Genomic DNA, 6,000 nt, shown 5'->3' on the forward strand with positions numbered 1-6,000 from the left:
ATGTAGAAGCTTTGAGATTTAGCATTTATGGAATGCTAATACATATTTTTCTTCTAATTTTACCCTCACTAAATTTTCGAAATACCAAAAATACCCTCACCATTTTTCACCGTGTGACATCATCGGCGACAACCATCGAGGATGGCCTAAGGTAGATCTGGCTTGCGGCTGCCTGAGCCCTTCGTCGGATTCCAACAAAAGGTTTGAAAGTTCATTTTTATTTTATTTTAAATAGCAAAAGTCAGTATGTTTTTTTTTAAACACCAATTAAACCAAAATTGCTTACCAATAAACTTTTAAATTAAACTGAACCAAACATTATTTGCATTTTGAAAGCTGCTTTTTAACTTAAAATCTTTTGTATTTTCCCAAAGCTTTCAAAGCAGTCTGTAACCTGGACAAACCAAGGGATGAAACATTTTAATGAAACAAAATCAATCTATGCCACGTGGATTTTTGCTTCCATTTCTAGTAAGAACGTACCCTGTCATCAGCTGGATTGAAGGCACCAGTAGGGAGAGCCCCTAAAAATGATTCAAAGACGGAGACGCGCATTCCCACACCCCCTAAAAATGCAATAGTAATGGTCGCGATCTGGTTTTGAATTACCAAGCTCAAAGACTTAGCACGGATCACGGGACCGATTTGCTTCCAAATCGGTCCAACGACGGTGGATCTTTTGGTGACCGGCGAGTGGCACAAGGATCACGGATGGCGGCCAACAAGTCTCCGGTGAGGGGACCAACAGTGAAACCCAGCAAGGAGGGTAGGTACGTCGAGGGCAAAGTTGCTGGATTAGCACCGGAAGACCTGCAAAAACTTATTTAGGCGCGACTGGAAGATATTGGGCTCTCTGGAAAACCGGGATACTTCTTGTTGTGGTCGCTATCATTCTCCGGCACTGGTCTGGACCGATGGGAAGCCGGATGCGTAGCTGCAGGGATCGCTAAACAACTAGAAACCGCTGGAAACTCAACGGGATCAGACCATGTCACGTCAGTAAGCAATGGTGCAGAGCTAGCGTTGGACTAGGGATTGCGGAAACTATCGCTGTCACTGGGCTGGACTGTGGCGTGACTGTGAAAGGGCAAGGACGTCGCCGGAAGCTTGAAGGCGTGTCGCTGGAGAACCTTCAAGAAATTGCCAGAAGGCCTGCAGTAACTCGGTGAAATCGCCAAAGAGGTGTTGTGGCGTCGGGTTTGCCGATAGCTGCAGGTTGCTTGCTGGATTATACTGGTGAGCGTTGCCGGGAACGTCTCTACGACCGGAAACGCAAGTGAAGATCGCTTGAGGTGCGGCGGGGACGCTCGACTGAAGCGGACAAGTCACTGCAGAGGCTTGCGGAAGCTGCTGGGTTCACCGCCAAACAGGAAACAGCAGCCAACGATCGCGAACGCCGGGTGTCCTTGACGATAAAAGGACCACCGAGATAGCTGGTTTCGTTGTGAAAACCGTCAACGCTGTAAAAGACCCACGAGTGCACAACAGCAGGTCGGCAAACGCAAGAGCGCGGCACGAAGGTGTTGTGCACGTTAGGAGGTAGTGGCTGTCAGAAGAACAATGGCTAAAGATCAATGGTGGAAGGGGACACCGAGAGCATTTCTCTCTTCCTCTCCAACCGAATATTATCCCCTCTCCACTCCCTATTTTCTCTCAGTATCGTGCCTCCCTCCTCACTGCTTTCTATTGATTTTTTTTATATTGGGGCTGTCCCCTCAATGTTACCAACCTCGCTCGTTTATATAGGCTCAACTCCTAGGGTTTCACACAAGAGCAAAGATATCTTATTTCCTCATTTTGATATCCAACTTAGGCAATTTTCTGATTGTTTTCAATAGTTGAATTTTCGTAGAATGAGTTATCTTCCAAGTCTTCCAACTTGGCTTTGTAATGCAAGTTTCAGCCATATATGTATCCCATGGTCTTGGCCATAATTCCATGCTCTTATAGGCTCGGTCCAGCTTATTAATTAAGTTAAGAATCATCCATTCAAATCCACCCGCAGCCGGTCCAATTTAAATACAGCTATATGAGCCTTTTACTATTAATGTTATGCTCCTAATATTTATATGCAGTTTAAGTAATATCTTGGTTCAGGGGCCGGGCTCAATCCCTAATTTTCTATGCAATGAATACTTAAATTGGTTGCCAATATTTAAGTGTAGATGGGAATCTATATAATTTTCTTAATTGAGTGCTTAATAAGTATCCGGGAGATACTCATTAACACAATTCATAGTAAAAAAGAATTAGGTAGAAACAAATACCACCTTCGACGTCACATTAACATAAAAAAACACGTTTACCAGATTTCAAAATTTGTTTGTTTTTTCTTCCAACAACAGAAATAACATGCTGCCGAAGCTGTCAAATATTATAATGAACATATATTTGCGCTCCGAAGATTAACTGAGACTCTTCTTGGCCAACGTTGCTTAAAAGATTGAGTAATTCTAATATTTACACAAGCGGTCTTGTACACCATTGATCTGGGAGAATCGGTAGTTACAATTCTCGATCAAAGTTGGACGAGGCCACTTGTGTAAAACTTGCTTTACATTGGCGGTGCATCCTCTGTTTTTGCTAATTATAATTGCAACTTATTTCTGTAGTTTTGTTATTTTATACGATGCTTAATAATTGCAACTTGGCCATGTGACGGTTGACGGGAAAGAAGGTGCCAGCTCGAGGTAACACATGAACAGGTTACAATCAAGGGATTTTTGTAGCTACGTATGCATTAGTTGCAGTTGACCCTAGGAAAATTTAAAGAATTCGTGCATCGTTAGGTACCACCATCAAGCATGTTGACCCAATGACAATTTAAGAATTCGTGCATCTATATGTTGAAAAAGAAAGCCAAACGTTCAAGCTCTAAAGCCAACAAATTTCCACTTCTATTTAAGGTCCCCCATATTCCTCTTCGACATGCAAGTGAAGCCATAAGTTCAAGCTTTCAGGTTCCAGCTCTCTCTCTCTCTCTCTCTCTCTCTCTCTCTCTCTCTCTCTCTCTCTCTCTCTCTCTCTCTCTCTCTCTCTCTCTCTCTCTCTCAAGCATCTCATTGCCTCATCTCTTTAGATCGGTTTTGGACTGTGATTATCCTAGCATTCTCTAGATCGGTCAATGAAGCAGTTTTGGCCAAAAAACCATGAAGTATAAGGGTCATTTGCTGGAAATTTCCATCATTTGGGATTGGTACAGTCACGTAGACATAGAGAATAGTATGATAGGATGATCAGTAGGGCAAGGTTAGAGTGTATGCAAATGAAGATTCCGACTGAAAGAGAGGGTGTGTGCTGTCAGTAGTAAATGGAAGGAAAGTGATGTAGCTAGCAAAGATCACCTAGAGGGGGGTGAATAGGTGATCTTAAACAATTTTGATCAATTTATAGCGGAAATGGTTGATCACAGTTGAGTCTGAATAAAATTCAAATTCAAAACAGTTTATATAGACAGTGCTCTTGATGTGCAGTATGTAAAGTAAGAGATAAGGGATAGAAAAACTGCACACAAGTTTATAGTGGTTCGGCTTATAGTAAGCCTACGTCCACTCTCCCACGCTGACAGCCTACTGGCTGGATTTCACTATGTAATCAAAAGGAATTACAGATTCTGAGTGACAGTACTCTTGTATATGATAAGACTCTCTATCTCACACAATCACTCTTACAAAGTATCCCTCAAGATCTTGTGTTTTGCTCAAGAAAGACAAGAGAAAGGATCGAAGTATGCTCAGACTTTGGACTTGTTGATTCTCGATTTCGTACATACCTTCTGCTCCTCGTAGGTCTCCTTTTATACTCCTCCACTACCAAACTAGCCGTTGGACAGTCTTCATAGGATCATCTTCCAATCTTCATCTTGGACGGATTTGTATAAAATGGACTGAGTAGCCGTTGGTTGACAAAATCTGAATCCCGCGGATTCTGGTCGCCCATACAATCAGAATCTTGGTTTCCATAAGTAGAGCTTTATCCGTTGTAATGCATACTTGTCATAATGTTTGATTGTCAATCAATTAGGCTGAGATTGAGTCAATCAAAACTTTCCTTTTGTGAAATCCATGCCAGATCACTAGCTGTTGTAATTCATTCCGAATGAGTTTTGCTTCTGCGTCTGAAAAACTTCAGCGTCTGCATCTGCATAATTTCTGAGTCTGAAGAATTTCTGATTCTTTACATTTAGAACCTGAGTCAGCGTAGGTCTTCAGTATAATATGAGTCTTTCAAATTTAGAGTTTAAATAACTTTTATGGTAAAGTTTGAACATCTTATTTCTGAGTCTGAACTTTTAGTTCTGAAAACTTGTAAAGTCTGATATTTCCTTCTGAACTTCCAGAATATATTAACCCGAAATGGAATGCATGTCAGATTTACAAGATAAACATAGAAAGTTTTGTCAGCTTCAAAATTCATTAGGAGTTTTTCTCAATAATCTCCCCATTTTTTATGGTGACAAAACTTCAATGCAGATTCAATCAATGTCAAATAAATCATATTAAGCGCATGAAACACAAATAAGAAATAAATGTGCAAACTCTTTAGATCTGTGTATTTCTCTTCCTTTGAGTATAATCTGCATATTGGAATGTTAGTATGACAATATCCGCATAGTATAATCTCTCCCCCTTTTTGTCAGCAGCAAAAAGAATGAATCAATAATAAGCAGAATAATGTACTGATATAAACCATCCAAACAGTCTAACAAAGGCAAATGTTTAGAATACAGAACCAGTTTGGAAATAAGAATGGTTTTAAAAGGAGGGTGTGAGAAGCAGGTTATTTCTTTGATGGGGTTCGAACAAGCTGAAAGTTTTCCAGGATAGAAATAGCTTCCTCAATCTTTATAGAATAATGACCCATAGCTTTCTCCATATTTGTTGAACACAGAGCAATAGCTTCCCCAATCTCTGCTTTGTCTTTTTCTGCCTAAAGACGTTGAGTCTGATTGTTTTCCTCAACAATTTTATGAAGATTCTTCACGTCCTCTTCAAGTGCAGCTTTTTTCTCTTTTATTTCTAGCAGAAGGGTCAAAATGGTCATGTTGTCTGAGGTCTGTCCTTGAACATTGTCTGGTGCATTTTGCTCGAACTTATCCCCTGTTTCTATTGGAATCTCCCCCTGAAAATCTGCATATTCTGCAGTGCTATTTTCATTCAAAGTCTCTTCAGGATTAAGTGGAGATTGACTTACATCTGTCCTTTGTGGAATATCATCCTATTGATGCAGATGTGAGTCTCCAGATACTAGTTCTGAAACTTTCTCAGTAGGTTCTAAAATATGTTCTGGATCAACATTCTGTCCTGTTTCAAGGTGTTCGGATTCATCATCTTCATCTCTAAGAAGAATTCTCCTCTTCTTACTGTACACCTTTAATGGACTTGAAGACATAGTCTGCTGTCTTGCTTTTTCTTTTCCTGTTCTTTTTCTTTCTTTTTTGTCTTTGTCATTTTTCCTGCCAATACATTGAGCTTCTGACTGCTGAGCACCCTTTCTTCTGTCTGTACTTGCTCTTTCCTTTTTATCATCAAAATGCTTAAGATTCATCTTAGTAAGCATCTTTTCTCCAACAAACATCAAAGGAACAAAGGTTTTGCACAAATCATCAGGAATAGTTATGTTTAAAAAGATAAGGATTCTAGAGATGAGTGCACCATAAGGAAGTTGGCCCTTGTCCTTTTGGAGAGTTTTGTACATGTGGAAAATGCTGATGTGTGGAAGAGAGAAAGACTTTCCATTCAGAATGGCCCAAATAAGCTTGATTTCAGACTTGGACAAGTCAGACTTGGAAGCAGCTTTAGGCCTCAAGCAATTGATAATGATCTTATACAAGATTACAGTTCTTCTGGTCAGATTAGAATATGAGATATGGCGTTTAGAGCCTCTAGCAAAATTCTGATTTTCTAAAGCCGCTTTGGAAGCATTTTCTAGGCTCACGTCTAATGGAGTAAACTTGTAATTTTTCGCTTCAATAATTAGAGCCAGATCTTTTAATTTCAA

The sequence above is a fragment of the Syzygium oleosum genome, unplaced genomic scaffold (assembly GCF_021117445.2).
Source record: "Syzygium oleosum isolate NSW1041296 unplaced genomic scaffold, Sole_v2.1 Sole_v2.28, whole genome shotgun sequence".
Lineage (NCBI taxonomy): Eukaryota > Viridiplantae > Streptophyta > Magnoliopsida > Myrtales > Myrtaceae > Syzygium > Syzygium oleosum.